Source organism: Monopterus albus, unplaced genomic scaffold (genome assembly GCF_001952655.1).
Source record: "Monopterus albus unplaced genomic scaffold, M_albus_1.0 scaffold276.1, whole genome shotgun sequence".
In the NCBI taxonomy this organism is placed as follows: Eukaryota; Metazoa; Chordata; class Actinopteri; order Synbranchiformes; family Synbranchidae; genus Monopterus; species Monopterus albus.
In genome coordinates, this window is record NW_018128156.1 from 483928 (window position 1) to 505818 (window position 21891).

Sequence of the window (21891 nt, forward strand, 5' to 3'; positions counted from 1 at the left end):
TTCCTCGGTGGCTGGCTGCCAAACTACACCACTTGGCAAGGTGTTAAGTTGCTCCCTTTTCCCCTAAACATGTGACCTCAAAGCACTGGTTTATCTTCATTTGTCTACAGCACTTGTTTCCAAAACAACTCCAGGCCAAGTGTCACTTGGAACATTTCACACACTGACCTCTGTGATAAGGAATTTCTGTGGTTCCAAATTTTACTTCTGAGTCTAGTTCAAAGTAACTGCTGCTCCTGTCCACTTTATCCTTCTCTGTTTAAATCCCATAATAACTTTTCACTTGACAAATGCACTTTGTCTTTCCAAGTCACATTTTAATTTTCTCCTCCTCCAATCTCCACACTCCTCTCAGTGTTTCCATCACGTTATATAAATCCCAGTGAAGTGGAAGTCAGCCAGACCTCAAAAAAGAAAAACACGCCCCAAAAACAAAAATTTATGAAATGGGAAGCTTTGCAAATTTGTGGATGAAGGAGTTTCCACCCAGGGTATTCTCTGACCCTCAGTATATGCTCATTACTGCTCACCACAGCTCCACACCAAGCAGAACAGAAGATGAGCTGAGGAATGGTGGTGATTTAGCTTTAAGTGAGAGTATTACTTGCTGTGCTTTTAAAATGGGTCACAGAATCAATCCAAATCAGTGTTCTGGGTTTGAAGAAAAAGTTATAATGCCACATTTAAGGTTCCATTTGGGAAACTCTTCCACCCTTCCAGCTACAGTATACAAGTCTGAGGAAAGCATAAATCCTCTCACTTTTATGAAGGAATTTGTACAGAAAATACACATTATTGCTACTTTGAGTACTTTGTGTTCAGATGCCCTGTATTATTTGATTTCCACTTGTAGAGAGTGCAGTCCACAATGTTCAGTAATGTGTTCAAAGGAAACCAGAGAATATTTCTAGAAGTGTCCTTGGGCAAGACACTGAACACCAAGTTGCTACCAGTGGCCAAGCCAGCACCTTGCATGGCAGTTCTGCCACAATCAGCGTGGGTGTGAATGGATGAATTTGTAAAGCGCTTTGTCCACTTAAGGTAGAAAAGCAGTATATACATGCAGTCCATTTACCATAGTTGATATTTACTAAGGAGTTGCATTGGGGTTTTGCAGCAGAGAAAAAGAAGAGAAGCGGCACCGCAAGAGTTTGCATTTGGTCTCATCCAACAGACTATGTATTTTAAGGTGTTCCAGTGCAGAGGCACAAAAACCAGGGAGGAGAGCACATGATTTACCACCACTGCAACAGAGGGAATTGTGTAAAATTTGCAGCACTGATCTAAGCATGGCAGATTTTAGTCATCTGAGACCTTGTCTGGGTAAAGAACATAAGAGTGAATTAATTAAGAATGTGAGGGACTTTTATAGGCTTTCAGGTCAAATCATGCTTCAGTAACTGAATTAAGTAAAAGGTGATATGACAGGCAGGACATTGTGTGATTGAGGCTCCAGAATGCATTTGTTGATTACTTCAACCACATTAAAGTTTGTTGCTGTAAATATAAACTGTCAACAATGATTCTTCTCAGCAGGCAGATTTGAAGCAGAGATGTAGTCAAATTAACACAGGTGTAGCTGTGCTCATTTGCATCATCAGTGGTGGTAAATGCCCTGCTAAACAAAACAAAACAAAACAAAATTGTGGTTCCACAATATTTTCTACACTTGGCAGTAATTTTCAGGTTTAGTAAATATCCCCCTTTGTGTCTTGCCTTGTGAGAATAATTTAACCTTAAAGGATAATTGCAGAGATCTGTGAACCTGGTGACAAAATACAACAGTGTCGAATGATACAAGAAACACAAAAGGTCAGATAATCAGACAGGTTGCAAGCAAGCCAACAGTTATACCTAGCCTTGTTCTGGAACAAGCAACAAACCAGAGCCTAGTTGGCAGTTTTAAAAAGGGAAAGTAATTTTCTTGAAGAAAAGAAAAGCCCCATGAACAGCAGGGGACTGTGAAGCAAATGTGGCACAGTGGCCAAACCACATCACTGCTGCTTCCATGTTCATCATGTGATGTACACTGGCCCAAAAAGTATATGTACCATAGAGAGTCATTGGAAAAGGACCAGCTATAAAATGGTAAATAAACCTTCCAAGCCTCACAAACCTGGCAAAATTACTGCTTTTAATATAAGAATTTGGACCATTTGGGTCCAGTATCATTTGGACAGTCTAGCTGAGTCATAGAATACTTTTATTTTATCCCCTTCATGTGTGCATGGAGCCATACTTAGTCATAACCATACATAGTCAGCCAGCTTGACTGATGGGCGTCTCGGCTCAGTGCAAGTGCATATGCTCTGTGGGCCCAGAAACACAGAGGCATGTGGAAAATCCAGGTAATTTTTATGATTGGAAACCAGAAGCATGAAGATTTTTTTCATGGTTTGTGACACTGTGAAACTTTCAGAGGAATGAATATGTGCCATGTTGTAATCTGGTATACAGTTCTCCCTAATGCATCCACATTGTAAGTTGACTTACAGAAATAATATGCTTTAACGGCACTCATGCAGCAACCTCTAGTGCAGCAGAATCTATTTGTAACTTGATACTGACTAGTTAGGGCAAAACTGAACAGAGCAACTCTTCCTTCTAACAAGAAACCAACAAAGTGAGCGCGTGTATAATGTTAACATCTGCTCATTGCGCTGGAAAACAACTAAAGCTGAAGCAGGTTGGCACAACTTTCTGGATGTTTACAACCATTTGGATAATAATTTTATTGTTTATTATTATCTTTATTCTTACTGTTGTTAATTTTATCATGCCATTTTCCCTTCTAAAAAAAGACTGTCTCTCCTGAGGCTTTCCTTGCATCTTTCTGTTAATGTTTTTCACATCATGAAACTTGTCTTAGCACTGTCACCATGCTCCCAGATCCTGTCAATTAACTTGACTGAGTACAATGTTACCAATAGTAACAACAGCCATAAGTAAAATGAGATCCTTCTTGACTTAACCTAGTATTGCCCTTTATCTACAGCTGTAGTAGACCACTTCTAAAAATATCCTTGATGTGTATAATGATCTCTGTGTTCAGTATTAAAAGGATCACTGAGGCAAGGTATTGCAGATGAGTTGCCATATAAACCCAAAGACCTCAATGCATGCAGGAATGTGTGCATAATAACTTGCACCTGCACTGGAAGAGCCCGGTCACATTTGGTGGAGAATGTGAAAGTGAGTGTGAGTAGGAGTGTGTCTGAATGTTAGTTTTTTAGTTGCAAATGCTCCTGAGCTAGTGTTTGTATGTTGAATGTATAGTTGTGAATGTGGGAGTGCAGGGTTGCTATGTTTGTTTGCAGAATTTGTTGTGTGGTGTGATTCCAGCTAGTTACTGCTGATTCTGGAAAAACTGAACAGAAGGAGTGTGCTGCCAGGACACAGGGTAATAAGAAACACATGGATGTGCAGGATAGTGTAGGCTGCCTGTGGTACCGAATATTGCTATTATTATTGCTGGGGGTGGGGGGTTGGTTGTGTCTATGCGTGCTTCAAAGATTCAGTTTCAGTGACTCTGGCCCAGACAACTGAGGCAAGAAAAAGAAAGAAGTGTTTGTGTTAGAGCAGAGAGAGCTGGCAAGTCTGCAAGCTGTGGAACTGAGTATTCATTTTTCCTTTTCCTACTAGTTGGATCTGGAGCACTTTTATTTCACAGCCACATTACAATGTAGCCACATATATGTAGAAATACACAGCAGTCCCATGGCTTGATAAACTCTGAAACATAGAGGGAAGACTTTGTTTTGTATTCTTGTCAACTTTGATAGGCACACTTGTAGCATGTTCAACATGAAGAAGATCAGATGTAATCACTGTAGGTTATTCTACTGAGTCTGACATCCAAAATCAAAAAACAATATTGCAGTCAGCCTTATAAAAACAAGTCAGAGTCTGTCATGTAGCTCATGTTAGCCTGTCGTGTTTGGAACTGAAGTGCCTATTGCTTCTATGGTGTGTTAGGCCTGTATGCAGTAGGCATAAATCTAAAACAACTTTCCCAGCTAAAGCAGCAAAGTGTGCTTCTATGGCCAGAGTCTCTGTGGAATCTGCTGCTCATGTAGTAGGAGTCCACCCTGGGTGCACCAGCTGCTCCCCAACACAACAGTTCATCACAGATTGTCCTGTTCATTCTTTGTTGTCTCACAACTGTGAAAGCAGGGAAAATCAGTGGCATTACTCATCTTTTTTTAGTAATTCGTTAGATTTACATTGTATGTCTCATATATAGTGTACTATATACTGTAGAGTTTTTGCAAATCACAAAGTTATTGGTCCACCAGATTTCTTTGTAGAACTGCAATAATCAGCCTATCAGACCAGAAAGTTGTTCTGGGCATAGAATGCAAAATAGATATCATTAAAGCATATTTTAATGCGCCACTTAAAAAATGGGTAGTGGAACAAACAGAAACCAACACATCTGACATTACGACCTTATAAAGTGGATAGCATGAACATGTTACCAAACACATGCTTTTAAAGCCATCAGACAGACAACAGCGCATCATTTACAATTGTGAATTTGAACACCTGACAAATATCCAATATGCACTCTTCTTTTAATTCAGTTTTGGTCTCCACCAGCTCCTGAGAAACATATTCAATTCAGTTTGGTTCAATTCAGTTTTATTTGTATTGCACCAAATCGCAACAAAAGTTGTCTCAGGACACTTTACAAAGTAAGGTCTAGATGTTACAATTTTTTTATTATTATTGTAGAGAAAAAACCCAGCAAATCCCCCTTGAGCAAGCACTTAGTGACAGTGGAGAAGAAAAACTCCCTTTAATGGAAGAAACTTCTGCTCTTGGTGGGTAGACTTGTGCCTTGATCGGTTGGAGTATATCTGGGGGACGTCTGGCTCTTAAGATGCTAGATGCGCCACTGTGTTCACCAGCTCATTTATAACTATTTCTGTTTGCTGTTTGGTTCTGGTGTTATGGAGCGAGCTCCGTACGGAAGGGGACTCAGATTGCACAACACAAACGTGTAGACAATGTCATGATTCGGTACTGCTACTTACTGTCATGCTTTTATTTTGATGCTACTTCCTGTTTTGTTTCACCACAGTTTCAGTCTTTTTACTTTCTTCATCACTCGCATTAGTTTCACCTGCTTGTTATAGTTTGCACCTGTTTGCACCGCATTATAAGCAACCTTCACCCACCAGTCCCCACCAGATTGTTCTAGACGCCAGCTCTGACTTTCCAGCCTTTCTTTGGTTTTGGTATTTTGTGTTTCTGACTCGGATCGTATACTCTGACTATTCTGTTCTGCCTTGCCCTCTTGCTTTGGACTGCCACTGTGTATGATTGTCAGACTTCCCTTTGGACAACGAACTTTGGATTCCCTTTGATATATTTGTTTGCTGGCTCTGACCTTGGACTGTTATACCAACCCGTAAGTGTGTTTTTTGTACACCGTGTCTTGTCCTGGTTTTTTGTTCAACGTTAGTGCTCTTATTAAAGAGACGGTTGTGTTTTGCATATCCTCGTCTGGCCATTTAATAGAGTTCACCAACATTTTCGGCAGCATCACGCGCCGTTCCTGACAGTACAAAATACCGGTTTATTACGCAAGTAAACAGTTAAACTATATAATGAGTTGTTCAGGGGTGACTGGGCGGCTGGAGAAAACGAGGAAGAATCGAGGCAAAGGAGCGGAGTCACTGCATGGGGAACCCAGCTGATTGCTGCGCAGATCTAGAGTGTAGACAGTGTGAGGAAGAAAAGCAGGTACTGGCCCAGTCAGGGCTGGAGCTTCCTCACAGCTGAGGAAGACGTCTCGCTGGGGATGAGGACAGCTGAAGTGGTAAGTGTAGACAATGCAGGGGGGATGCAGGACAATGGCGTCTTGCTGATGGAAGAGGACAGCAGAGGTGAGCCAACAGGATGAGAATCAGGATTCCAGAGACAGGGAGACCATTGGGTACTGGAAGAAAAGCAATCCGGGGTTAGTCATGGGAATACACTTTGCAGGAGCCAAGAAAAACTCTGACTTGTCAGAAACAACGGACTGGCAATGAAGCACGCCAATGCCCGGCTTAAATAGTGCCTGGCTGATTGGGCACAGCTGTGCTTTGTCTACCAGTCTGTCGGTGAACATGTGAGTAAGTGGAGGTGCCCGCTGAGGGGGCGGAGGTGCCGGTAGAGCTGGCTGGGGGGTTGGATGAACCAGAGGCACAGACATAACACCTGGGTAGGTAATGTACAGTGGGTTTAGACGAAATGTTTTTTTTTCATGATCAGGACATGTCACAGAATAATCAGGTATGCTCATAACAGTAATATGCATGAAGATGCTTTTTTATTCTCTAATTTTTTGCTTTGTTCTGGGCTGGGACACCTACCCTATAGGGTCAAACATTAAGCAATGATGAGGCAGTTAAGTTATGATCATGAGAAAACAATACATCTCCATATAATCTTCCAATGAAATCATTGCAATATGAGCACCATTTTTTATCTTAAGACAATAAGATAATTAGTGGTAATCTTGAGATTGACTGTAAACAATCCTGTTGTTACAGTGGGGTGTCCCTCACCAGGGGGTGAGAGAGAGAGAAAGAATGAGGACTCGGGGTGCAAACTCAAGTGCTAGTGGGAAAGTGTCTTTATTAAAAACATATATGCAGATAAGAGGACAAAGTCAATGGGTTATATGTGGTCCAAACCAGAGTTAAGTAGTGGAGGCTGAGAAGACCAGGACTGGCAGGTAAGCAGGCAGGCAAGCGGTAGGAATCAGGAGGATCAGAGGACCAGGACGGACAGGTGAGTCGACAGGAGAGCGACAGGAACCAGGAAGATCACCAGAGGTAATCATGGCACGGACCAGGAGAGTCAGAAGACCAGGACGGACAGGTGAGTAGACAGGAGAGCCGCAGGGACCGGGAAGATTGCCGGAGATAATCACGACAGGGAGGATCACAGGAGGGACACAGGAACCAGAGGATCACCACCAGATAAGCAGAATAGCGAGCGCCCTCTGGTAATCACAGCAGGGAAAATCACCAGCTTGTGTGGCTGCATTGAACATAAAAACTTAGTCTCACAGTCAATGTCACCGTTAATGTCATCAATAATTTGGCGACAAGGAAGCATTTGCCAGCGCTTTAAGTAGGGAAGGTTTGTAATTTAGGGGATGAGCCTCAGCTGCGCACCACACCAGGGAGTGAATTAGCAGGTGATGCGTCTCAGCTGTGTTGCTGAGCCTGAGGAATGAGAGAGCGGGAGAGAGAAAGGGGAAGAGAGGCAGGTCATGCCGAGCAGACCTGACACCTACAGTGCCTTGCGAAAGTATTTGGCCCTCTTGAACTTTGCGACCTTTTGCCACATTTCAGGCTTCAAACATAAAGATATAAAACTGTAATTTTTTTGTGAAGAATCAACAACAAGTGGGACACAATCATGAAGTGGAACGAAATTTATTGGATATTTCAAACTTTTTTAACAAATAAAAAACTGAAAAATTGGGCGTGCAAAATTATTCAGCCCCCTTAAGTTAATACTTTGTAGCGCCACCTTTTGCTGCGATTACAGCTGTAAGTCGCTTGGGGTATGTCTCTATCAGTTTTGCACATCGAGAGACTGAAATTTTTGCCCATTCCTCCTTGCAAAACAGCTCAAGCTCAGTGAGGTTGGATGGAGAGCATTTGTGAACAGCAGTTTTCAGTTCTTTCCAAAGATTCTCGATTGGATTCAGGTCTGGACTTTGACTTGGCCATTCTAACACCTGGATATGTTTATTTGTGAACCATTCCATTGGAGATTTTGCTTTATGTTTTGGATCATTGTCTTGTTGGAAGACAAAGCTCCGTCCCAGTCTCAGGTCTTTTGCAGACTCCATCAGGTTTCCTTCCAGAATGGTCCTGTATTTGGCTCCATCCATCTTCCCATCAAGTTTAACCATCGTCCCTGCCCCGGCTGAAGAAAAGCAGGCCCAAACCACGATGCTGCCACCACCATGTTTGACAATGGGGATGGTGTGTTCAGGGTGATGAGCTGTGTTGCTTTTACGCCAAACATAACATTTTGCATTGTTGCCAAAAAGTTCGATTTTGGTTTCATCTGACCAGAGCACCTTCTTCCACATGTTTGGTGTGTCTCCCAGGTGGCTTGTGGCAAACTTTAAACGACACTTTTTATGGATATCTTTAAGAAATGGCTTTCTTCTTGCCACTCTTCCATAAAGGCCAGATTTGTGCAGTATACGACTGATTGTTGTCCTATGGACAGAGTCTCCCACCTCAGCTGTAGATCTCTGCAGTTCATCCAGAGTGATCATGGGCCTCTTGGCTGCATCTCTGATCAGTCTTCTCCTTGTATGAGCTGAAAGTTTAGAGGGACGGCCAGGTCTTGGTAGATTTGCAGTGGTCTGATACTCCTTCCATTTCAATATTATCGCTTGCACAGTGCTCCTTGGGATGTTTAAAGCTTGGGAAATCTTTTTGTATCCAAATCCGGCTTTAAACTTCTCCACAACAGTATCTCGGACCTGCCTGGTGTGTTCCTTGTTCTTCATGATGCTCTCTGCACTTTAAACGGACCTCTGAGACTATCACAGTGCAGGTGCATTTATACGGAGACTTGATTACACACAGGTGGATTCTATTTATCATCATTAGTCATTTAGGTCAACATTGGATCATTCAGAGATCCTCACTGAACTTCTGGAGAGAGTTTGCTGCACTGAAAGTAAAGGGGCTGAATAATTTTGCACGCCCAATTATTCAGTTTTTTATTTGTTAAAAAAGTTTGAAATATCCAATAAATTTCGTTCCACTTCATGATTGTGTCCCACTTGTTGTTGATTCTTCACAAAAAATTACAGTTTTATATCTTTATGTTTGAAGCCTGAAATGTGGCAAAAGGTCGCAAAGTTCAAGGGGGCCAAATACTTTCGCAAGGCACTGTATATTCATTAGGTTTCTGATGAAACTTGGTGTAATGCAACCCAGTGCTGTGACAGTGGTGTCCATTGTGGTGAAGAAGGAGCTGAGTCTTAAGACGAAGCTTTGAATTTACCAGTCGATCTACATTCCTACTCTCACCTATAGCCATGAACTCTGGATCATGACCAAAAGAATGAGATTGCGGATACAAGTGGAAGAAATGAGTTTTCTTCGGAGAGTGGCTGGGCGCACCCTTAGGGATAGGGTGCGGAGCTCAGTCACCCATGAGGAGCTCAGAGTAGAGCCGCTGCCCCTCCACTTTGACCGAAACCAGTTGAGGTGGCTCGGGCACCTGCTTCGGATACCTCCCTGGGGAGGTATTCCCCAGGCATGTCCCTCCGATAGAAGGCCTCGGGGCAGACCCAGGACATGTTGGAAAGACTATGTCTCCCGGCTGGCCTGGAAACACCTTGGGGGTTCCTCCTGAGGCGCTAGAGGAGGTGTGTGGAGAGGGAAGTCTGGGAGGCTCTGCTCACACTACTGCCCTCATGACCCGGTCTCGGATGAAGCGGATGAAGATGGATGGATGTTAGGGTTATTAAACAATAGACAAAGCAGACTGAGGGCACTTATGTGAATAATATAAGGGTTTAATTATTCTTGCAGCAAGGGAGCATTAATACACACAATATGGTTGCATGAAGAAAATGCTCAGAGGGGCAGTCCCCCGAGGGTCATTTATACAGTCAGACTTAGCACTCGTGGCATGTCCTGTGCCATGTTGGCTCCAGGAACTTAGACAAAGCAGATATCTCTGCCTATCTGCAGTCTGACTGATTGTGAGAACTGAGTTGGCGTAAGCACACGATCAGCAAAATGCAATCAGTACGGTATTTAAGTACATGGGTATCTATTTTACATCTACTGTTTACTCTTTGCAAGTACAGTACATATAATAATTGTACTGTGGGTCACTTGATGTTACTGTCCCTTCACAAACATTTTTCCAACACTTTATACCAGCACACACTGGGCTGTATTTTCCTACCAGCTCATTCCCAGTTGTTGTGCAGTTTTTCTTGGGCACATGTCTACTTTTTGTTGCTCATTGGTGTCTCTGGTATTTTCCTGTCTTGAATGACTGCGCTTATGCTGAGCTGGGTGGAGAGGAGCTGTTGAGGCTGTGTGTATGCTAATTAGGCAATACAGTACAATTTTGGTGCTTGTTTTGACCCAAAATAAGGATAATGATAACACATGCTCATATCAACTTCTTATCACATTCACAGGTGCATTTGCTACTGGCCACACCAACTTAAAATTAACCCTTAAACCCACAAATGATCTGCTGGAATTCTCTCTGGGTAATTTATTGTGTATCATGAAGATTATTTTTGAAAATAAGAAAAATAAACTAGTTCTCAGTATATTTGTATAGATATGAAGATGGTCAAACAGTTTTGGCGCACATCAAGATGCACCATCTTACTTACAGGATACAGCCAGTGTTTGGGAATTCAAATCCATCCATCTATTTTCTATACCCCTTATCCTGAAGAAGGTTGCGGGGAGCTGGAGCCAATTCCAGCTGACACTGGGCAAGAAGAGGCGTTCCCCCTGGAAAGGTCGCCAGGGAGAACATTCAGACTCCACCCAGAAAGGCACAGGGTTGGCCAGGGCTCAAACCTAGAACTTTCTTGCTGTGAAGCAGTAGCACTAACCACTGCCCACCATGCCACTGTAGTGGATAAAACAAACAAATACGTAGAATATATGATCAGTTAATGCATGATGATGATGTAATGTGAGATAGAGCAATAGACTGGATTATTCTTATGTAACGGCAGCAAAGGCATGCATATTTACGCATGAAAGCAGCTCATGTGTCAAGATAAATAATGTACACCCTGCAGACGTCTCCATTAATCCTGTTATGCAGCAGATAAAGTCAGTCTGACCTCACTGCCGCTGCTGTCACTGTTGCAGTTTGTTCAAATGAACAAGTTTCACACAGACATACCTTCGTTACTACCATGAGAATATACGTTACCCGTTGCCTGATACCCACACAACCTGGAAGAGCCTGAGCAGTTTTGCAAAGAAGAATGAAATAAAATTGCTGTGTCCAGATGTGCGAGCCCGATTGAGACTTATCCACACAAACTCAGTGCTGTGACTGCAGCCAAAGGTGCATCTACTAAATACTGACTTGAAGGGGGTGAATATTTATGCACTTATTTCCCATTACATATTTTTATTTAATTTACATTACTTTGTAGAAACCTGTTTTTCCTTTGACATTAAAGAGGTTTTTTGTAAATTTCTTGTCAAAAAAGCCAAATTACATTGACCATGATTGATTTATAAAATCAATAAAAGGGTAAATCATCCAAGGGGGTGAAAACTTTTTATAGGCACTGTAAAATTATTTATTGAAAATCTAACTTCATATGGAAAAAAACTGATAGTTTTGGCATCAAACTTGAACAGAGCAGAAAGTTATGTTTTAAGATTGCATCATGAAAGCTTTTTTAAACACTATTAGGGCTTACTGTACAAAACTATTTCAATGTCGTCCCTGGTAGGCTAGTGGTTGAGACACAACACACTCATTGCGGCACCCTGGGTTCAAATCCAAGTTGCGTCAAGAAGGGCATCTGGTGTAAAATGCGTGCCAAATGTCAACATGTGAGTCGTCCGTGTGATGATTTGCTGTGGCGACCCCTCAATGGGAAAAGCCGAAAGTGACTTTCTTACACAAAACTATTTCAATCTATCTTAGATTTCAGAAATACTTATAAGAGCAACCTTTAGCTTATTTTAGTTTATGTTCTCTCTCCATTTCCGTTTTTCCCATTTGCTACTCTCTCTGGTTGTGCATTTTCATTTGCCAACACAGAGAATTTTAGGCATTTCAATCTTGGGGAGGGTGAGACTGTCTCTATCAAAGGACAGCCAGCAGCTGGCCACGCCTGCTTAATCCTCATCATAAAACCCACCCACCAGTTCCATCTGCTTCCCAAGTGGAGCCTCCTGACACACACACACACACACACACACCTACTTAGTACTCTTTGATCCCAGAAGAGCAGAAACCTACATCTGTTCTCAGTAAATGAGATCCTTAAAAACAATGAAATCATTCTGTGCAACTATAGAGTGCAGTGACACCGTGGTGAGGAGGTGACACTCATTTTTACGCACACACCTACTGTATATCCTCACACACAGACACTACTACAGAGCGTCAATGAACCTGACCTTGGCAGCTGAGCTGTGGCTGTTAACGCCACTTACTAAACAAGATGTTAACCTGTAGACAAGGAAAATGTAGGTAGCTGTTAAAATTTTTTGCGTTCATGCATGTCAGCAGAAAGTGAAGAGTACATCCCAGAGAGACAAGGGGTGCATCTCAATTCCCTTAATTGCATCCACAATTCCCTCACTTGTTTTTTTCCTTACATCTTTGTGCTATCCACATAAGATGTTATCAAATCAAATTTTATTTGTATAGCACCAAATCACAACAAAAGTCATCTCAGGACACTTTACAAAGTAAGGTCTAGACCTTACTGTTATCACTATTATTACATAGGGAAAACCCAACAAATCCCCCTTGAGCAAGCACTTGGCGACAATGGGGAGGAAAAACTCCCTTTAATGGAAGAAACCTCCGACAGACACCAGCTCTTGGTGGGTGGCCTTCTGCCTCAACCGGTTGGGGTGAGTGGATAGAGGAGAGAGAAAAGAAGAAGAAGACACAACAAACAATCAAACACTGGTCAGGTTGATGTGGCCAGTGACTGCTCATGAGAGACATAGAGCCCCAGAGCCAGGGCTACCCGCAGAAAGGTACAGGGAGAGAGAGAGAGAGGACACACAACAGGAGAGAGGAGACACACAGTTAGTGATGTGTAATGGTGGCATATAGTTGCATAGAGAGAGAGGAAATGAGAGGGTAGGGGAGGAGAGGAGAGAAACTCAGAGCATCAGGCTCAGCAGCCCAGCAGTTATGGAAAGATGTTAGTGAAAAATATGAGGAGAGAAATAGAGGAAGCATGTATTTAGAGACACAAGATATCCTTTCTGTTGATACTTCATCTGAAGTATCCCTTTCATTGTTTACTCCTCATCTTTCACTTTCTCTTCATGATTACCCTGTTGCTATAATGGTTCTTCCTGCTGTGCCAGTAAGACATCATATAGTGGAAATGTCTTTTTAATTAGACATTGAATTTATAGGTGACTAAAGTCAAGACTCAGTTTCAGTCAAAACCAAATCCAAAAAAGGAGAAAAGTTGAAGTCAGAAAAACAAGAAATTAGAGGTTCATTTCATCCATATACCTGCCCTCTGGGAGCATCTAGCCATGCCAGTTATTTGGGTCTTATTTGCACACGTTTGCAGATATCTCTCTGACATTTCTGCCTCCATTGATATCATGGAGGTGAATGGACATCTGGCAATGGCATTAGAGGACTGACATCAACCCCATGACTGTGCATTTGGTACAGAGCTGAAGTCAGGAGAGGTTAGCCTAGCTTAGTATAGAGACTGGTTGCAGCTATAGCCTGACTCACTAATTAAGATGTTGTGACTTATTTGTTTAAATGGTACAAATAGAAATGTAAACACAAATGTGTTTTGGTGGAGTTTTGCGCTGGAACTATTTCTTAATGAACAACACTTTATCCATGTGCCAAGAACATCTGTTCAGTGTCACTAGCTGCAGTACAGGTTGCCATAACGTTGCTGAGCACAGTTTTGGATATTGGTCTTTGTATAACCTTTCTGTGACAAAAAGGCTCTGGGATGACACTCCCTGGCGATAAGATATGAGATAGTGAGACTGTCAGAAATCTGGTAAACTTGGGAATATCTGTTCTTATACAGCAATCTTCTAATATCTCACTGCAATCATACAATAGTTTTATGACTCATGACCAGACCAAAAATCACTTCATTGAGGAAAACGCAAATAAAACAGTTGATTACTTGCTGTATTCAACAATAAACTTTAATTTGTATAGCTCACCATTGTGTCAGCTAACTAATGATTTCAGGCTGTAAGGATATGTATAGAAAATGTGAGATACAATAGTTTGAGTTTTTTTTTTTTTTTTTTTATGATTTCAGGCTGTAAGGATATGTATAGAAAATGTGAGATACAATTGCTTGAGTTTTTTTTTTTTTTTTTTTTTTTTTTTTTTTTTTTTTTTTTTTTTTTTTAATAGTGTCAAATATCTGGAGTGTGTCCCTGACAGACTGTTGTCTCTTTGTCTGTGTTTCAGGTGGCTGGTGCAAAAACAGATGAAGACAAAGATACTGAGATGGAGGATCCAGGCGAATGAAAGCACCCTAGTTCTCTTTATTTATTACCCTCATAATATGTGTGTGCACGTGTGTGCATGACAAAGAGTGAGCAGTGAGTAGATATGAATGCATGTGGGCATTATGAACGGTACCTACGATTTCAGGCTATCGTTTGCAAATTTTGTTTACTTTTTATAAAGGTTCCAATAACTCATATATCATTTGTCACAGTATGAACAAAGGGACTTTACTATTGGTACATATTGTGTTTTGTGTTTGTAACTAGCTTCCTATTTAAGAATGTATATTTGTATGTATGATATCTAGAAACTATATAGTGGACAATTTTAGTATTGCTTCATCTTCTCACCACTATACTGCTCCTTCCAAGACACAACACTCAACAAACACAGAGGAGACATGCATATGAGCAAAAGGGCATCTGTAAAACAAAACCACTGCAGTAAGTTCAAAGAAAAAGTGAATCCTAAATGATAAGTTGTACATTTCTTTCTAGTTAGGTTAGTTAGGTTCAGCTTTTATTAGTGGAACCACAGACAACAATAATACTAATGATGGAGGGTATATCGTCTGGTAGCCATATTGGAGGTCCTTGGTTCTGTGGTAGCTGAAAACAGCTGATGCTGTTTTAAATGTATAACTCTGCTAACTGCAGCAGTTAAGACATTGTTATTATGCATCTGCTTTAAAGATTAAACTTATTTTTGATGACTGGTACATGCACACACTTGGAATGTTGTCACCTGATTAAATGGCCAATATCAGTTTATCATCAGGATCATAGATGTGGCTTGACTGGGCACTATTTCACCTCCTAGTCAGCTCAGTTGGCCATTATCACATGCTTGAACTTCACTGTCAAGATTACAAAAATAAACATAAAATAACAGGTTTCAGCACAAAACTAATTAAGTTTAATTTAGGGAAGGATAATGGTTTGGGTTATAATAATGACTTACTAAAGTAACAACACTGGCTATCACTTTGAAACAGGACACAAACACCTGTCTCATGTTTCTGTCCTGTGTTTTGTTATTGGGCCTATTCAACCTCCTCCCTAAACATACTGCCACTCTTTATATGACATCATCAGCAGTGACTGTTGCTTCTGTCATGTTTACTACAGCTGCTAGAGGTCATCTAATTAAGACATATCCACCCACCCTCTAGCCTACCATTAGGCACAGTTGTCCCTGTTGAAGCATAACTATGGATGTGATAACATATTATGGTCATTTAATGGGGTAATAACTTTTGAATCAGCTGGTACATGTGACTGAATTTCTCTTTACATAATGTTAGCTTGTTAGCTAACAATGGTATTTGTCAGGTAACACCATATCGGTATCAGCAAATATGACTTAAATATTGAAGTGCAGATCTAGTAGCAAATTCTAAACGGTTAGTAGTAGTAGATGAACATAGGTATTTGTCGGCCATTTCTCATTCTTTACTTATTTACCAGCCTGGAGTTGCACATTTGAAGTTTTGGCCATCATTCCTATCAAATTATTTCACTTGTAAATAGCATTTCTGAAATTAAGGGACTGCACTGTAAAATTGCTGTATGCGCAGCAAGTAAAATTTGCATGAGCAAGTAGCTTATGGCTTTGTCAATACATGGATGTATTAAGATCAATGTGGTGCTGAATCATGCATTTCTTGGCTGCATGAACATCCTTTGGAGACATTTGCATGATGGTTTCTTTTATACTTATATGTAAAACATGTTTAATGTTACATAACTTCTACATATAACTGGTTTAATGTTATGGTTTTGTCTTCTTCAACCAGTCAGCTTGCAGATCTGCACAATGCATTGCTTCTGTAATCTACAGTTACCTGTTAACACCACAGGTTCATACTGTAGGTATGTTTACATGTAACTTTGCAGAAAACAATCCAGCTTTAGGCCTACTTTAACATAATTACTAAAGAAACATATGTTGAATGGACATAATGAGACCTTGAATGAAAAATGTCAGTAATTAATAATTTGTATCATGAGTTTGTCAGGGTCAGCGCGTAAAGCTGCCGATGTTGTCATGGGGTGAACTTAATTATAGAGCCAGACGAGGATAAGCGAAACACAGTCTCTAATAAGAGCACTGGTAACAAAACGATACAGAAAACTACGTAAACTCGAAACACACTCTCAGGTTGATAATATAGTCCAGGGTCAGAGCCAGCAAACTTACACAGCCGAGGAATCCACAAACGAGAGGTCAGAGAGGGGAGTCCGATAGTCAATACACAGAAAAACACGAGCAAGAAACAGAAGGCTAGGCAAAACTCGGTGCTCAAACAGTAATCCAGGGTCAGAGCTGGAATCACAGGAACAGGTAAAATGCTGTAAAGTCTGAACAGGTGTTAGAACAATCTGTCAGCTTCCCACAGGGGTGACAAGCTGCCTGTATGTTATTGTAACCAGGTCTAATTAATGAGAAGCAGAACAATCTGGGTGATGAGATAAAGTTCCTGGGAGTCAGGGTGAGCTGGGGACAGGAAGTAGTATCAAAATAAAAGCATGAGACAGGAAGCAGACGGGACAGAATCATGACAGTGTTTTTAAATCATACATCATCTTAATGTAAAGTCTATAAAATTGGCCACAGATCTCATGGAAAGAGACACTAGGGTGCATTTGCAATTCAATGTAATGGATGATAATAATGAATATTTGAAGTGCAAAATAAGATAGGACTAACATGTGATCATAATCTATAAGAATGATGGCCAAAACTGCAAAAGTAAGACACTGGACCCTGCTTAGGAAAGAGAATTCTTGGTTAATTTTCCAGTGGACCTCCATGATGGAACCAGTTCTGACCAATATGACTTTTGTGCTGCAACTGAAAAATCACTCCACACTATAAATGATCTCTGCTTGAGATGTTGGTGGTGCACACATACATAACAGGGACAGCACCAACCAGCATGCATAAGAATATAGACACAGTACTGTAACTAACAACAGCTGTAAGTGTGTGTATCTAATAGGGATATGTGTGTGCTGGTGTGTGAGTGTATTAAACATGGGCAATAGCTAAGCACTGGTGCTTCCATCCATGAATATGAGCTAATGTACAACAGGCAAACTACCAAGGCAATAGGCTGTGTGCCCTATTATTTGATTTGGCCCACGACAATCCTCCCTCTCATTTTATTTGATAACATGAGAAGATCTGCAATATTCTATCAGAAACAGATGTCAATAACCGCAACTTCTTGTTCAGTTCATGTGTCAAATGTTAATAATGGTCTGGAACTTCTCTTCTTTTGCACATTGGGCGAGTGTAGTACTGAGTGCTTTGCAGTGTGTAGTATGTGTAATGTAGGTGGTGAATAACTGACTAGTCCCTCCACCACCAACATGTGATTTCATGCAGAGACTTCCCCCATATGTATCCTTATGTATGCCCCTCAACATCCTATTTGTTCTAAATGTTTTGATGTATGATGTTGTACCATCTGGAAAGATTTTTACACATTTTTTTTTGCCTTTGATGTTTTGTGTGAAAATATCTTAATATTACAACTAAGATGTGTGATGATACTGTAATTGTGAAGTACTATCACTACAATGACTTCCTCTTTATCAGTCAGTTTGACATAGACTGAAACAATAATACTGGCCCTGTACTGTTGATTATTCAAAAGGTTGAGGCTACAAATGTGATGTTGTGGAGAACTGAAAACAGCAGATAATTGCAATTGCCTTGCTAACACATTCACACATACACTTATAATATAAATGTCTTGCCTGCTAAGATAAATTTCCTGCACCCATTTAGTCCTATCAGCTACAGTACAGTATAAACCTGTAGCCCCTCCATGCCCCCCTTCAGCTGGTATTTGCTTTGCAATCTGTCACATTCGGAGATGGGTTCTGATTTTTACATGTCATTCTTAATACAACACTCACATAATATAATCATCCCTTTTCTCCATACCAGCGATGTGGCGATACCTTTACAGAGAAAATACTAAACAGTCAGTACAGTTTGTGCCAACATGCATTCCAAAATATGCAGAGTCAGCCGTCAGGGTTCAAAGAATTGAGTTATTCTCTTCATTGTGTGTACGTTTATTGCCAGATATTTTCCTCATGAGCTAGTGGACAAAACCAGAGTGAAAGTGACGAACTATATCAGACTTAGACTTATTAGGTGGCTGGGATGGAGTGTCTATGTTGTTCTATTCTATAAGAATATAGGCACAGTAGTGTAACTGACAACAGCTGTACGTGTGTGTGCCTCTAATAGGGACGTGTATGTGCTGGTGTGTGACAATAAAGCAGGTTGGTGTTTGCTAAGATACTGGCCTTAAAAACATGACAATTTGATCAAGGCTCATTGTTGAGTTGTGTTTTCTCTGCCATCTGTTGGTCAAAAACCACTTAATTGGACTTTCATTACACATATTACTGATTTGGGAACAGATGAGCATGACAGTAAAAGAAGGCTGAGTTAGCACAGAGAAGGAATATCTTTAACATCCCAAAATCCCCTCGATATGGCACTCAAAGTGCATTTCCATCTGTTTTTGTGCTAATTTTAAAGAAGTGGAAACAAAGTTGGTGAATAAATCATGATATATATGAAGCATGTGACTTTAACATTGCTCAAACTTCCACGCCACTGAAGAAATGAAAAATGGAGCTACAGGAAAACATCAGTGTCTTTGTGGAGTGATGAGGAGACTGTAACATTCCTCACCTTACTTTATGAAACAAACAATTAATGGCATATTTCCATATGGTTTTTAACATGGTTTTTCAAGGTTTGAGGTTACCATTAATGGCATCAAACTTGAGCATTAGTGCCACAAACTCTTCTCGGTCTTGATGCACCCAGCTCCCAATATTTGCATACCAGTAGTGGATATTCTTGTGTTGATATACTGAAAGTTCAAATTTGCTCTACATTTGGCTAGAAACTTGACCTCATGCTTCTGAATATTAATCTGAAAATTGGAATGCATGTTTGCACAGAATGAGGACTGTGGAGTATGTCCCCTATTTTTTACAGTGTAGCTCATTGATGAGGAGATGTCTTCATGATTACAGCGACCTATACTTCTTTCAATATACATACTGTATATAGCATGTGAATATTGTGTAAAGATAGACATGAAAACATCTGAACCAATCATTTAAAGGAGAGAAAAGCACAGAGGCGGAGTCTTAGAGCGCTTTGACATTTTATCATGATTGTGTTCCAGTCACTTTTTCAACCATAGAGCATAGTGGCTCTGAGGAAAAAATAAATAAATATGGGTTAAACTCTTGCCAGTAGTGATTTAAAAATGCACTTTAAAAAAAATTCAGTTTGCCCTACATTCCAGCCTGTATAGTCACATTTATGCACCTGCATTGCCCTTAATGATAAATATATAAATATATGCAGTATATTGTATATGTATATCCTTGCTTTGCCTGGCACAGAGCAAATCAACCCTTCCTACAGATGTAAATATCATCCCTGGTTTTTAGCCTCTGCCACAGAGTGAGAAGAGCTTGTATAAATGTTGTACTTGAAGTTATCTCGTGGCTTTTCAGTGCCATACCCGGGTTGCGATTGTGCAGCAATCAAAAAGGGGCAGAGAGGCGATGGGTAATGCCAGTAAAACGGTGTGACAGAAGAGGGTTAATACCATCGAGCTGTGCGAAGATTGCCCAGCCTCGTGTGGCTTTAAGGGACTGCAGGCACTAGCAACGGAATTATTAGTTTTTGGTAAGTTTCTCTTTGTACACACTTACTGCGGCGCACATTGCTATATCCTTGCCCTAACACTCTTTATTTCTATAGAGCTTTGGCAGCTGTCTTGTATAAAAACATATATTTTTGAGTCCTGTGTGGGCAGAGTTCCTGAAGGCACTCTGTTCAAACTTGAATGTTCTTCATATAGTTCAAATAGAGTCCAGTAAAGAAAAAACTAGGTGGAATTGCACATTTAGCACTGTGACAAAAATAAAAACATCCATAGAAATGTCAAAGGAGGAAATCGTTGAGGTGGTGAAACACCTTCTATGAAGTGTAATAGTGATGCTTCCACAATGTGTGTTAACAGGGCTACAAATGTCCCCTTAATGCTATCAAAGAGAAGTCATATATGAATATACATGTATGATGAATCTAAATATAAGGCATCTATTTTTGGCATTTTTATCATGTGGACAGAAGTGGTTTCATTAGGAAAAACATATAAGTTGGATCCAGCGTGCATCCTCTCTGTGCTGAACAATGACTATGTGTTTGCAACTTTATCAACAAGGCTTTCTTGTCTTTTGTTTTTCATTTTGTATGCTGCACTGAAAATACATCATTCTCACAAGTGGTTTGGAAAACCGAATTGTCACTTCATCAAGTGAAACAATATAGGTATACAGTAGAATATCTGTTGCATTATTTGTTACCATCTGTATGTAATGTTATTATGGAAGATGTAATGTCCTTCTGTAAATGTTGTTTAATGTTGTTTTACCTGAAATAAAATTTATTAATGCTTCAGATGTTTATGTGCAGTTATGAGTTTCCTCTCTGCTTCCTACTGTATATAATACCTATGGCTATGCTATAACATGTAATGTTTTCCTTTTTTATTCTCCTGGCTAATCGCTGAGAAATCATTCCCATAGAGACAAGGGAAGGCCAAGGGTCCTGCCTTGATCTCCAGCTGTCCAAGGACTGACAGGGTGTGTTCCTCCAGTTTCCAATATTTCTGAAAAATAAATCAGACATATGTTCCTGCAGGGGCCTCACACAACTGTACATGGAACAATTTGAAAAGATAGTACTGGTGTTTTTGCATGATTCTGCTTATTACAGACTTTTTCCACAGAAACCTTTTTTCAGTGTAATGTGGTACAGGCCTTTCTCATAAATCCATCTATCAATTACAGCTGTGTTACCACGCAACTGTAGTGTAGCTAACTGACAACAATACAACATGACGTCCACTCTGATGGTCTTTAACTTTAATTTTCAATTTCATTTTCATAGCATTGTTCAAGTTGGTTAACACTGACATTTAACAGAGTGTCAAGACCTTTAGCCCTTGTACTTAGCTCTATAATTATACAACTGACATGAGTTATCCAATTACACGAATGCTCAAAAATAGAAAACCTGGAATTCTGACATGAATGTGGCATGAACTCACCAGATCAAGCAGGGGGCAGGTCACATGGGTGTAGGTAGTCGAGACACAGCTGTTGTAATTGCAGAACAAAGTAGTCAGAAAAGCAGGGTATTATAATCTAGGAGTACAAGCTATAAACAAGCTAAAACATTTGATATATTTCATTCAACAGCCATTACAGTCACATATTTGTCGTTAGGGAAACTTAGTTTTTGGTATAGTAACAAATGAATTGTTGCTGCTTAAATGAAATGTAATAAAAGTTGAACAAAAGCTTCCAAAGGGAGCTGTTGAAGTCTGACAAATGCCTTCGAGTGATGTCACTTGAGTACTTGAGTCCATGTCACTTCGGGCTGAAGACTGCAAGTCTGAATCGAAACAATCTGGAAGATTAATGCATAGAACAAAAAATAAGATATCTCTAGTTCTATGGTGTACTGTAGTGAAAACTAAAGGGGACAGGGCATTTGCAGCCATGGCCCCGAAGCTCTGGAAACCCTTGGCCAAGGAAA

General features: G+C 40.5%; 1 protein-coding gene across 6 annotated transcripts in view; it reads left to right on the plus strand.

Annotated features, from left to right (window-relative positions):
• cdk14 (cyclin dependent kinase 14) overlaps positions 1 to 18881 on the plus strand; it is a 330986-nt gene extending 312105 nt beyond the window's left edge. For all 6 annotated transcript variants that reach the window (XM_020622244.1, XM_020622243.1, XM_020622245.1 and 3 more), the window contains one exon: positions 14194 to 18881. The gene's annotated coding sequence lies outside the window, so the exon portion shown is untranslated. The remainder of the gene's footprint in view (positions 1 to 14193) is intronic.
• The last annotated feature ends 3010 nt before the right edge of the window (positions 18882 to 21891 follow it).